The sequence below is a fragment of the Dreissena polymorpha genome, chromosome 10 (assembly GCF_020536995.1).
Source record: "Dreissena polymorpha isolate Duluth1 chromosome 10, UMN_Dpol_1.0, whole genome shotgun sequence".
In the NCBI taxonomy this organism is placed as follows: Eukaryota; Metazoa; Mollusca; class Bivalvia; order Myida; family Dreissenidae; genus Dreissena; species Dreissena polymorpha.
The window spans coordinates 76181788-76195960 of NC_068364.1; positions in this window are offsets into that span (position 1 = coordinate 76181788).

A 14173-nucleotide genomic window follows, 5' to 3' on the forward strand; every position below is an offset into this window, starting at 1 on the left:
TGGATGGAAACAAATATCAGGTTCTAAGAAATTCGCTTACGTTTTTTTAGATGCCCCTATCTAATGGTCAACGCTAATGTAATCAGTAAACCGCGCCCATCCACTCAGTATAAAAGTAACGCATTTTGTTATGGTATTATGCAGTGACTATACATGCATCACGTACTTGGGTACAAATCAAGTACCACAATCTGAAAATATGTGAGAAGAAAATAAATCGTTATCTGCCCAAGCCTTTCAATGAAATGTATCATATCGTATTCTTTTTTTTTTACTCCATAAAATAAAATGGCTTTTGGCACTAAATAAAAGCTCGCCAACATAAACCTGATACTGGTGAACTGTGTTACCATAATAACAAAAGACGTTTGTAAGATGCGGGATATTCTTTTATTTATAAAACCCGATTCCAGTACGAAAACTATTTTTGTTACCAAAACTTATATTAAACAAGAAATGTGTTAGTCAGAAACACTGTGTTCCTTTCTGCGCCGCTATGATTTAGTTTATTGTTACCTTTGACCTTGAAGGATGACCTTGACCTTTCATCACTCAAAATGTGCAGCTCCATGAGATACACATGCATTCCAAATATGGACTTGCTTTCTTCAATATAGCAAAAGTTATTGCAAAATGTTAAAGTTTGGGCAAACAAACAAACAGACCAACAGACAGGGCAAAAACAAAATGTCCCCCACTATAGTGGTGTGGGGCATAAAAATATATTCATGCATAAAGGTATCAGGTGACTTTTGTCGAGCTAAAAACTACTTGATTGAATTAATTTATGTACGGTTCAGCAGCATAAGGACTATAGTTTACGTTAAAGAAAATAATGTGTTTCGTTAGTCATTTCTATGTGTGTTTTACAATCGCAATTCATTATATAGCCGTATCGGGGGAACTGGTTGTTATTACTAATCAGCATTGTGAAAGAAAATATTAGAAATGATTAAACATTCTTATCTGGTATAGTACATTTTCTGCCCGACTGAATTTATCATATTATATATCATTGAATGCCCTACATAATCTATGAAAGTAACCCTGAATGCAATGCAATGTTTGATAAAACCCTGAAATGTTGCACACTACATGTAAGTGAAAAGAAGTACACTTAAGACAAATTACCGATTCTTTGAACAACATATTAACTATTGGTTGTGTTACATATATGTTTCTGTAAATTCGGCTTTTTCTGTTATTTGACAATACAGGTTTACGTGCACTGCAAACGGACACCTTAATGGAAATGAAACGACGTTTAAATTCGTAAACAAGACAGTGGAAGTCAATGTGTCTATTTCACCACTTGAGTTAAAGGTAGGCGACCATTGTGTACTTTTCGAATATGCAAGAATTGTTTAATCTTCTGTTGGCTATGCAACGCAAAAATGTAACAAGCAAACAATAATGCTGTTAATTGGTCAGGGGTGGTATTCCAGAAACATCTTAAGTCATTTCTTAAATATTTTCACTTAAGTTCAAAATTACAATATTTTATATTTCTTTGTCACATAAGCAAATACATGTGTTGTTGATTTTGCTCAAATAACTTTTTCATAATAATTTTATTCTAATATTAATCTTGATGCCAAACTATTGCAGTATCAACTGAAACACTTAAGAAAATTTCCTGATTTAAGGATAAGAATATACATTTACTTAAGATGCTTCTGGAATACCACCCTAGATCTCTTTCAAAATGACTCTTCCGCACACGTACGCCTTTAATACTGCCACGTAACTCTTTCTTGACAGAGAGTACTCTTAAAGCCTTAGACAAGTATGTCATTCCCCGTAAATGTCCACCCAGGCTTATCCCTCTAGTCAAAACCATAGAATCAGGTCAGCCACATTATAAGACTTCATCTTGTTAAACCCACTTACGTTTGTTTACAAATGCTGGTCAGAGAGGACTCATTAAATAGTGTCGTTAATTGAATTGTATGAAGCTGGCAATACATACCTACCAACAATTGTTGTGCTCAATAAGGTAAAAAAGTTAAATTATCGAAATTTCTGAAATTAACCAAAACAAACAGAAGAAAAAAACAACAACAATATAACAATTGTGGCATTTATAAAGTGCTAACTCTGCGTGATTTTCATATCGACAATTTTTCTCCAGTATACGTACATACAAATAAACAACGAATTTTCTAGTTTTTGTTACTAATATGTGTATCTAGCGACACTTATATATCGAACATCGTTATAAAAAATAAATAGAATCTCATATTTTACAAGCCACAGTAGCACTTGAAACCACGCATAAAAACCGCGAAATTATATAAAAGTGTGTACAACTACAGTAACCATTTCCCATGGGCATACGCATAGCGGTACATCAAGTACATTTCTTTCATGAATATTTTACTACTGCTACTACTGATATGTACGCGCCCATAATAAGTGACCCGGGGCAACTTGTTTATGGTAATAAAAGAACGATGTTACTGATTGTGAATAAAAACGATATGCAATCATTATATAAATTCTTTTTAAAAGACAGTATTAGTTTTGAAAGTACAGTCCTTTTAAGCGTGTTGCACGGGGTAAGATTAAGTGATTGTCCAGTCATGGTTGTTCATAGTCGCCCTTCCACAATAATAAAAAGACATCCCCTCCTAAACCGCCAGATCAGTAATTGTAATTGACCTGGGCTATTCCACAGTTATATAGATCGTTTTGGTATAATGCTTAATTATTTTCTATTGTTCTCTATCTAAATTCTAATTATTTCAGTGTTGTAATGTCAACATACTGTTCTTCTATGCAAAATTTACTTAAATAAACAAATTAAATGAAACAAGACACCAAAATGAAAGAGCAAAGACTTAAGGAATTTTTAATTATTTAAGAAATTGTCTTAAGTTTACCCTTAGGAGCTTTATGAATACCAGCCCAGACCACAGCTAGCGTTGACATTTTGGCTATTGCTATAAGGAACACTGATAATTTATATGTTACCTCTATTTTACGAAATCTATTACGAAATGTACGTTGATTTTGAGCGTTATAGAGGCTTTAAACCACCATGCCAATTTTGATGACACTTCATAAAAGTGATCATTTTGTGATCCTAGACTAACTTTATGTTAATTGGTTCGTTCCGTTGTATTAAAGAGGAAAATGGCTCTAAAATTAGGTTTTTGAGTGAACGATTAAGCAAAATCACTTATCTAAATTTAAATTAAAAAACTTATCAGAGATGATCCCTGGTTTATCTTCATTAAAACTTCTATAAATGGTTCAGCAACAATGCATACTTCATTCACGAAAGCTGAAATAGATTTTGGATGTTAAAAATGTGAGCTTCTTTTCTTGAACTAATTTGTATATATTTTTGACAAATTTAAAACAGATATAATATTTTAATATACACATGAATTTCATTTTAGTGTTACTCAAATGGCTATGGCAACTGATAGGAAAAAATGATGATACAAAATAAATGCCTTATAATACTTTACTATAATTCACAGGAACTGTTGTTATATTACTTTATTAAATTTAAATAAATGTTGTTTTATTGTTCACTAATTTCTATACCATGTGATGTTTAAAGGGGACATCCGTGTCATATGGACAAATTTGTAGTTATTGAACTACACATGATGAAATAGGTACTTAATGCATTGGCTTGACACCTACAAGCATTATCAAATAAACAAAAGACACTAGACTGATCAGTTTGTATCAGGTGAAAAATATCAGTGCTATTGGGCCATACATGCCCTCTTACGTGTCTCTTTTAAAGACGAAAAGTAAGGTGACCATTCCATTATTTTCCTCATCCTTTACGGTGCAAAGTGTTAAGCTGACGTATAACGTAATATATTTTATTTATCGACAGAACTTCACAATACATATAGAATATTATGTTAGTTTTTAATAAAGATCAAGTTTATCATGCGAGGCTTAGAACCATGGTAGCGCGAGGCTTGCCGAGCACTACAATGGTTCAGGCCGATTATGATAAACTTGATCTTTATCCAAAACTAACATAATATTCTATTTATCCTTTTATTTCCTCCCATTTTTTCATTAATTAAAAACATTAAATATCGCTGTTTTTGACAATTTTGTTCTTCCGTAGTTAGCAACCCGAGTGAGTCATTCCGCGTACATTTTATAACAAAGTAGTCCCTGAGATAACAAACGTTGTATTTAACAAACAACCTTTGTAACATATGCCACTCATAATATTGTGTTGAAAACGAGACAATGCTCATTTATATCAATAAAAATAATTCAATAACGATAGCTCTATATTATTTCCGGGGCAATGGAATTCACGCGCAAAGCTCGTCGTAGTCAGTCGGTTAGCGAAAATTTGACATGTGCTCGCGAGAGAATTTGAAATTCAAGACTTATTTATTTACATCTGTGAGTGATCCTGTACTCGAGGAGTTAATGACATTGAAGTTTTGGATGTTGAAGGCTGCCCCATAAAACTGTGATGTTAACAGCCTTACAGTTGAAACACTGAATTCCGTGTTTACAGTGGAAGTTGTGTGGTGGGTGGGGAACATGAAATCTGAATTCAAAGTGTATTCAGGACTTGTGACAGACACGGGATTTGTTTGTGAGGTTAGTGTTGCTGTACATGTTGTGTTTGTTTTTCTGATGGTGTGTTCAGACTTCGACTGTTCTTTTGTGGAAGTTGACAAAATAGCTGAACATCTTTAAAGTTGCTTCTCAGTCACTGAAGAATAGTTCAAGATGGACTGAACATTCTTATGACCAGTAATAGCCATAATTTCTGTAGGAGGAACATCATGGCCTCGCAGCTTCTGGACAAGATGTTTTCGCGCAGAGTGGTTTGTGTAACGTTTGCCTCTGGAAGATTTGCTGCCACCGCCATGGTTTTGAGCATCTTTCCTAATTTGACCTCTCCAAGGCTTTGTCTCAAAAACCACTGACTGGAGCAACCCTCTCTGGTGCGCGGCGCTAGGTAAAATGGATCATCATCGTTTGAAAATCCATCTGGTCGCTTTGCTGAATAAGCCTTGTACATGGCGATTGGGTCACGAGGATTATTTACCCCAAACATCTTGGGGTTGACCTTCCTGTAGTCGCCTAGATTCTCACCAGTGCGTGTTTTTGTCTGCCTCTCATGAAACTCTATGAATTCATCACCCTCGGCAGTGGTTCGCAGCTTCACATCTCCCCATCTAAATAAAAGGTATGCAATGTTTTTTGATTTGTTTGTTTTTTTATGATAAAAATCTTTTTTTTTTCTACTATTGCTATTTTTGTTCACCAAAAAATAAATAAATACACAAAATACAGTCATGGCCACCCCATTTTTTGATAAATGAGTCGCGAATTGTTCAAATTGTGAAAAAACGAGTCGAGAACTTTCTAAAATTATGAAAATTTTAGTCGCAAACTTTCTACAAATGTGAAAATTTGAGTTGCGAACTTCTTGTAATTGTGAACATTTGAGTAGCAATTTTGTGAAAAACGGCCATTGTTACTGACGGAAAAAAGCCCTGAACAGTGCCATTTGAATAGTTATGGCTTCCATAACTTAAAATTGTGGTTTTAAAACCGGTCTGTCAGTACTATATCAACTGTTTGCTAGAGGTCTTTAAGCTACCATTTTAATACTATATTGATAATATTTGTAAATAAATTTAGATGTTTTCTTCAAATTTGAATTAAAAAAATTTTGTTGGCACTTCCACAATTTTGTCAAATTTGGTGACATTGAACTCTGGCAGTGGACAGCGACACCCCTGTAAATCATTTGTACACACTAACAGTATCATTCATCAATAATTTTATTTAAAACAAGCTTTTCTGCATTGAATACGGTTTCCAAAATTTTATTAATTTCAAACAAAATTGTTAAAGTTGCTTTTCTTAAAAAAAAGCACATGTAATTTGAGCTATCACTAATGATTGAAAAAATTCATTTTGATAAAATAGACTTAACCACCTCAAATTGTGTTGTTCAGTTGTCCCTCTTAAGCCAAAGTGGAGACTGTTATTCAGCCACATTGTATTTAACAGGGAACATGGAGTGTGTGGACCAAGGACAGCAGTTTCCCACATCTGGTCTATGTCCTCATCAGTTAGAGGTTCAGCTTCCCTTGGGTGGTTGCCTTGGCCCTGTATAGAGCAATTTTCAACTGTTCGATACTGTCAAGGTATGCATTTTAGAAGTGGTGTTCTGCCTTACATTACAGACATACATCGGACAACTCAAATAACTTAAATTGGTTGTATTAAAGCATGAATAAATTACGTTAATAAGTGAATACTTATTTATCAAATCACCAGACCTCCTGTATACTTTTGAAGCCGTCGTCGTATAATGTATGTGTTTATAAGCCAGTTTGTCATTTATCGGATTCAAGGAAATACTACTTTTAACATAAATGCAACCCTCTACAGATTCTTCATGCAGATAAAGCCTTACTCTGAAGAGGTAATTCTTTATATATCTGAGCCTCACTCTGGGAGTGCGGAAAGTGTCGTTCCTGATTAGAATGTGCAGTGCAAAGTGTCGTTCCTTACTAGCATGTGCGGACTGCAAAGTGTCGTTACTTACTAGCATGTGCGGACTGCAAAGTGTCGTTCCTTACTAGCATGTGCGGACTGCAAAGTGTCGTTCCTGACTAGCATGTGCGGACTGCAAAGTGTCGTTCCTGACTAGCATGTGCGGACTGCAAAGTGTCGTTCCTGACTAGCATGTGCGGACTGCAAAGTGTCGTTCCTGACTAGCATGTGCGGACTGCAAAGTGTCGTTCCTGACTAGCATGTGCGGACTGCAAAGTTCGTTCCTGACTGGCATGTGCGGACTGCAAAGTGTCGTTCCTGACTAGCATGTGCGGACTGCACAGTGTCGTTCCTGACTAGCATGTGCGGACTGCAAAAGCTAATCTGGGACGACACTTTATACACTTGCATTAAATTCCATTTTAACAGACCGCGGCTCATATATATATATATATATATATATATATATATATATATATGTATATATTATGTATCGATTATTTTCTTTCTCTTAAACCTACGGTTATTCAAAAAGACACTCCCGTTACAGAAGCGCACACCACCTGACACTACCTGATTACTACATTAATTATGCATCTTACTTAAGTACACGATAAGTTTTGATGTAAAGCATCAAAGGGCGTCGGGAATTTCAGATTAAAAGGCACTCAATGAAGTTACATGGAACGATTTTTTTTCTACCGAAAATATTGATATATTGGCCGATTATTTTAAACAAAATAGAACAAGATACTGGTACAACCATTATCTATGATTAAGTGTTATAACTCCCAAATAACCATTATCTATGATGTTGTGTTATAACCCCCAAATATCCATTATCTATGATTTTGTGTCGTTACCCCCAAATATTTCATAGTCCATTTAATTAACATTGGTTCCCTTTTTACTGGCATCTGTGTGCAGTTTTCATTAATGGAACAGAACTGTGTAGGTTTAAAAAAATCTGCTTCATCTTGTAAGCGTAATTTCATATTTTCTCAACTTCAAGGGGAGATGATTCTTAACTTATTCTAACGTTGCTCATTTACGATAGGGATTGAGTACTCATTGATATGAAAACACTGTAAAAGTTTTAATGTGTTTACGAACCCCACCACCCTCTCACACATATATTTCATGGGCATAATAAAAACAAAAAATGGTTACAATAAAACAGCATATTTATTTAAACTAAAATGTCTACACCAAAACAAATAGTTAACATAGAACAAAAATAAAATAATTTGATTCTACTGGGGCTCGAACCTTGGGCCTCTCACATGTGAAGCGAGCTTGTAAACACTACACTACGGAACCGCTTGAAAAATCACCTTCTAACTAAGATATAAATAAGCTTTTTAATAGTCGGTTTAAATGTACACTCGGAAGTTTAAAAGCTGGATAGTGAGCGGGGTTAAAGGTCCATACCAAAGGGTCCATACCACTGGCAAGATACGGGTCAGGCCTGCGGCCTTCTATATGTGGTTCTTAAAAAAAACCTGTAGGAGGACTTGATAGTAATGAGACTGGGGTGTTGTGATGGTTCTCCTCAGTGATAAGCGGCTGCTTTCCTTTATCAAGACTCAATATTACAATTAATAATACATGTCGCGCTTCGCGCTCTATAGCGCCTTTATTAGTAACTAGGTGGTTGCTAGGATAGTGGAACAAAGAAGGTTTTAATGTGTTTACGAATCTCCCCCCCCCCGCACTCTCTCACGCATATATTTTATGGGCATAATAAAAACAAAAAATAGGTTACAATAAAACAGCATTTTTATTTAAACTAAATGTCTACATCAAAACAAAAAGTTAACATAGAACACAAATAAAATAATTTGATTCTAATGGGGCTCGAACATTGGACCTCCCACATGTGCAGCCAGTGTGTAACCACTACACTACGGAACCGCTTGAAAAATCATCTTCTAACTAAGATATTAAGGCTAGTGGGAGCCTAATGGGTACGTTTCCAGAAAACTTCTTTGTTATTATTTACAAATAGTAAATTGTATATCACAACTAATTGCAAAATTTAAAACTTTGTACGGGCCGGTTAACTTTTTGTTATTGATTGAATACACCTACACCTTGACTCGGTTGGGCGCTTTCTACGGATTTACCCTATATCCAAAATATACAGTTTTTTGTAATGGGATATACATATATTTTGACTATTAACTTAATAACGTACTCGACTGGATTTTGTTAGTAGATACAGAATTTAAAAAAAAGTCATTGAAACAGAATTGTGCCTTTGATGTCCAATAATATATGCACTTATCTGGATAAAATGGCAAAAACGACAACAAATGGTTCAGCGACAAGAAACTTTAATTACGTTTTATGTCACTTGTAGCGTCATGAAATGCATATATTGTACATTTTATTTAACACACCATATTTTCTACACACTGAATGAATTTCAGGTTGCTTATTAAAAGCTACAGCTATAAACCATGACATGTGAAGAAATTTAGCTAACTTTGAATTAATATTGATATAATATTATATAAACAAGAGCACCGCATAACGGGTGCCACGCTCGGCTGCGAAAGCTTGTCAGAATTATTTTTTTTAGAGGTCACAGTGACCTTGACCTTTGACCTAGTGACCCAAAATGGGTGTGGCGTGTAGAACTCATCAAGGTACATCTACATATGAAGTTTCAAAGTTGTAGGTGGAAGTACTGTGATGTTAGAGGCAAAGTTAAAGTTTTATATTAGAGGTCACAGTGCTCTTGACCTTTGACCTAATGACCAAAAAATGGTAGTGTTGTGTAGAACTCATCAAGATGCATGTACATATGAAGTTTCAAAGTTGTAGGTGGAAGCACTATGATGTTAGAGGCAAAGTTAAAGTTTTATATTAGAGGTCACAATGACCTTGACCTTTGACCTAGTGACCCAAAAATGGTAGTGGCGTGTAAAACTCATCAATGTGCATGTACATATGAAGTTTCAAAGTTGTAGTTGGAAGCACTGTGATGTTAGAGGCAAAGTTAAATTTTATATTAGAGGTCACAGTGACATTGACCTTTGACCTAGTGACCCAAAAATGGGTGTGACATGTAGAAGGCATCAAGGTGCATGTACATATGAAGTTTCAAAGTTATAGGTGGAAGCACTGTGATGTTAGAGGCAAAGTTAAAGTTTTATATTATGGGTCACAGTGACATTGACCTTTGATCTAGTGACCCAAAAGTGGGTGTGGCATGTAGAACTCATCAAGGTGCATGTACATATGAAGTTTTAAAACTGTAGGTGGTAGCACTATGATGTTAGAAGCAAACTTAAAGTGTTATAATAGAGGTCACAGTGACCTTGACCTTTGACCTGGTGACCCAAAATGGGTGTGGCGTGTAGAACTCATCAAGGTGCATGTAAATATGAAGTTTCAAAGTTGTAGGTGAAAGCACTTTAATTTTAGAGCCAATGTAAAGGTTTTAGCACGACGGCGGACGTCGGACGGCGGACGACGAAGAGGCTATGACAATGCCTTGGAGTTTTCTCCGAAAACAGCCGAGCTAATAATACAATCTTAAGGTCACGTAAAGTCAAAAGGCAACATATGAATACAGGCGCAGTTAACCACAAAATGTCAAAGTTGTCCCAATATTACGTACCATAAAGATGTATAAGTTATCATGTTTCTTTAAACATGTAGCACAATAATATACAACTAATATTTTAATACAAACAGCCAGATTAATGAAAACTAGATGTACATAATTTAGTATCAGTATAAAGCCATTACGTGATTTTGACTGGCCGCGTGTCATTTGAAAGCCATATTATCTCAATCCGTCACTTTTCGTCACTGAAAAATTGACCGATTTTAGGTACCACTTTAGATATTTTTTTGCGTTTGTGACTTTTGGTAGTCCCTCATTGTTTTTAACAATGAAAGTATCCCTAAAGTCATCCTCTCCGGAAGCTAGAAAATATGGCTTTCAAATGACACAAGGCCAGTCCATATCCCGCAATGTTTTCAGCTGTTGGTCGCTTTAGAGTTCCTTTATGCAACCGCACGTCTAACAACAAGTAACAGTAAAGATGTGGGCCATATTGTCAGTAATTTTACGTGGTTTAAGCAAAGCCAGTACTTAAACATCATCAGAAGCACTGTGGGCGTTGCAGGTTGCCTGGAGAACACGTTCACTAGATCTTCCTGTTTGTGTCCAGGATACGATTTTTGAAAACCGGCAAAGAGTCAACAAAACTGCTGACACAATTACAAAACACTTCCACCATTTACAGGCATTATGCCATGATCATCAACAGAGATGCCAATCACTTTCTGAGCTTCAGAAGAAATTGGCACTGTTGTCTTCTCATATGTCGAGAACTTAAAACCCGTCTTCAAATGCACAGCAGCAATCTGAGTAATATCAGGCATTACTGTACCTCGAACTGAAATACAAAATTAAATTCACACAATGCTTATTTCATGAATGTTATAATTCCCCTTAAAGTTTTATTCTGACGCCTTATATGGTCGTTGGTTATGAGAAAAATCAATTTTAAGCACAACAAGCACATTACATATTGACAAGTAGTTGAACTCAAATTATCGCTTGTGAAAAGAATTCACCATTTATATGAATAGCTCAGAATTTTAAATATACCTATGCTCCTTCATAAGATTTATTACTAAAAGTAGTGAATTTATTTTTGAAAATTGTAATATTTGGAATAGCTTTTAATATTAATAATAACAATCACAAATATTTTTAATTATGTGCCTGCCCTGAGGTTCTAACCAAAAATCTTTTAAAAAATGTAATTTTACCAAACAATGAACACAGTGCCTTTAATAAAACAGCTTTTATTAATCTGTTTAATGTTCATCTGGAATAGGAAATAAGAAGACAGTTGATGATAAAATACTAAAATTTGGCACCAGAATAGTCAATAACATTTCATAAAAAGTTAGTTTTTACACTTACCCCATTTATTTATCATCAGCATCAATGGCAGTCTTGTTAGACGACGCAGTTTAGATTTTCTTGATGGCCTCCCCAGCACGAGCCTCCATCTTCTTTAGTTTTCTATTTGCAATAAGCGTTATGTTTAGAGTGGTTAGGAAGTTATTTACCTTCACCGGCCTGCCCAAACTGACTTTCATTGCTGAAAAGAGAATTGAAAATGATAAGAACATGAAAACGAAATAAGGCCGTAGTTACTTAATAATGATGTCACAATGTATTTTTTATAGAATCCATTCGTATCATCATTACATTATTAAATAACACGAATGAGCAATCAATTGGATTTAACAACACAAATGCGAAACTAAATTTGAAAACTGAATATGATGGACACCGGAATGTTTACTTATATATTACACGATAAACAAATATTCACTGGGAATGACACTTGGAATTTTAAGGGGTCTGAAAATGTGTAAGAAGTCCAAAGATCAATAGCAATTGTACAATGATTAAAAATTGATAGAAATGGCAGGTTGAAAAATGAAGACATGCATACCTGTTCCAAGCTTGGTATTTACGTGAAAGCATGGCATTCCCCTGATCTTGAGATGGTGCTGCTTTCCAAAAGCAACATGGTTGACTTTTCTACAGTCAGAGTTTTCACAAATAACGTACATATAACCACTGAGGCCATTTTGTAGTTCTCCAACAATGTTATATATTGTCAAAGGAATGGGACACAGATTACAAAACTGACAATACTGTAATTTGTTTAGCAAAATCTCCAGCCCAACGAGTCAATCAATCTTCTTGCATCCCCCACCCACTTCTGCTTACTCTTTTCACCCCATTTAGCAAATGCGAATAGCTTTTACGTGAGTCATTTTCACACAAATCGCCATCGCAGAGCTCGGTAAATGAATAATTGTTATCGAACACAATGTTGTCGATCGGTGTTTGCTTCTTTTTCGATTTTGCAAATCGTTCGCTTTTATCTCGCACTTTCATTTTGCTAAGAAAATGTCAACAACCGTGATATCATGAAAACAATTATTTTATGAAACGAATTAATTTAACTTATATTTGTATTGTATAGTTATTAAATCTTAAAGAAATAAGCAAATTTAACTCTTAAATAAAAAAATACAAATTTATTTCGTGTATTTAGAATAATTTCCGGACTTTACCGTAGATATCGCTTATAGCCGAAACGCTTTCCGAATACTAGGCACCTACTGCCTTAATAAGTGACTGAAGTGTAACGGTTATCAATAAAGCAATAAACCGTGTAATCGCTGTCGTCTTGTAAAATTGAAGAAAATACGCGTTAACCAAAACTCGAACAGCAAAAGTCTGCGCTATTGTTAGAAAAACCACAAAATAAATATATTTTGATTATGTTTTGCTTTTATACAAAACCAGAATGTTTCGCGTATTTGCCCAGTCCCTGTGATATTTCCCCTGTGATCAGTTATTAATTAAAACAATTAGCTTTGCATTATTGGCAATAAATATTGTAATAAATGTAATAGGCACAAATGCAGTACTTATTTACCCTTATTACCACAAAAAATCAGCACTATGCAAGATATTCTGAAATCAAAAATATATACATTGATCCGTAAAATAACTTCTCCTCCCATAAACGAAACAAAAAATATTACATACTAGTCGCCGCACTACAGTGCGACGCCAATGAACATGTGCGAAGAGAAATATCGAAAATTCCTCGAACATGTTCATCCTCACGTTTATCTATTTAATATCTGTAAATTTGAAATATAGCAATAGGGCACTTGTTAATAAATTGTTGAACAAAAGCGTAAATAAAATATGTGAATTGAACATTACTCAACTTCAGATACTGGACGACTTGTCATCGAACAAGGTCACGAGCTCCTTGCAGCTGCATACAAAGCTGGCGGAGATTCTGACCAAGATTGAAGAGGACTAAAATTCAAAAAGGAAGCTATGGCATCAAAAGCATTACCTTTGATTATAGATAGGGATTGTTAACTGTATCAAACTGGACTATTTTGGGGTTGTTTCAATGCTTTGTATAGGCTTTATGAATTTCCAGACAAGTTAAACATAAAGAAGATAATCGTGTTTTAATTTTGGGATACGCCTCATGTAAACAATATGAGTTTTGAAGACAAGAACATACTTTGCGTATGTCTAATTTATCATAGTTAAGCGCATGTTTGAAGACAAGAAAACATACTTTTCGTATGTCTAATTTATCATAGTTAAGCGCATGTTTGAAGACAAGAACATACTTTGCGTATGTCTAATTTATCATAGTTAAGCGCATGTTTGAAGACAAGAACATACTTTTCGTATGTCTAATTTATCATAGTTAAGCGCATGTTTGAAGACAAGAACATACTTTGCGTATGTCTAATTTATCATAGTTAAGCGCATGTTTGAAGACAAGAACATACTTTTCGTATGTCTAATTTATCATAGTTAAGCGCATGTTTGAAGACAAGAACATTCGTTGCGTATGTCTAATTTATCATAGTTAAGCGCATGTTTGAAGACAAGAACATACTTTGCGTATGTCTAATTTATCATAGTTAAGCTTATGTTTGAAGACAAGAACATACTCTGCGTATGTCTAATTTATCATAGTTAAGCGCATGTTTGAAGACAAGAACATACTTTGCGTATGTCTAATTTATCATAGTTAAGCGCATGTTTTAGGACAAGAACATACTTTGC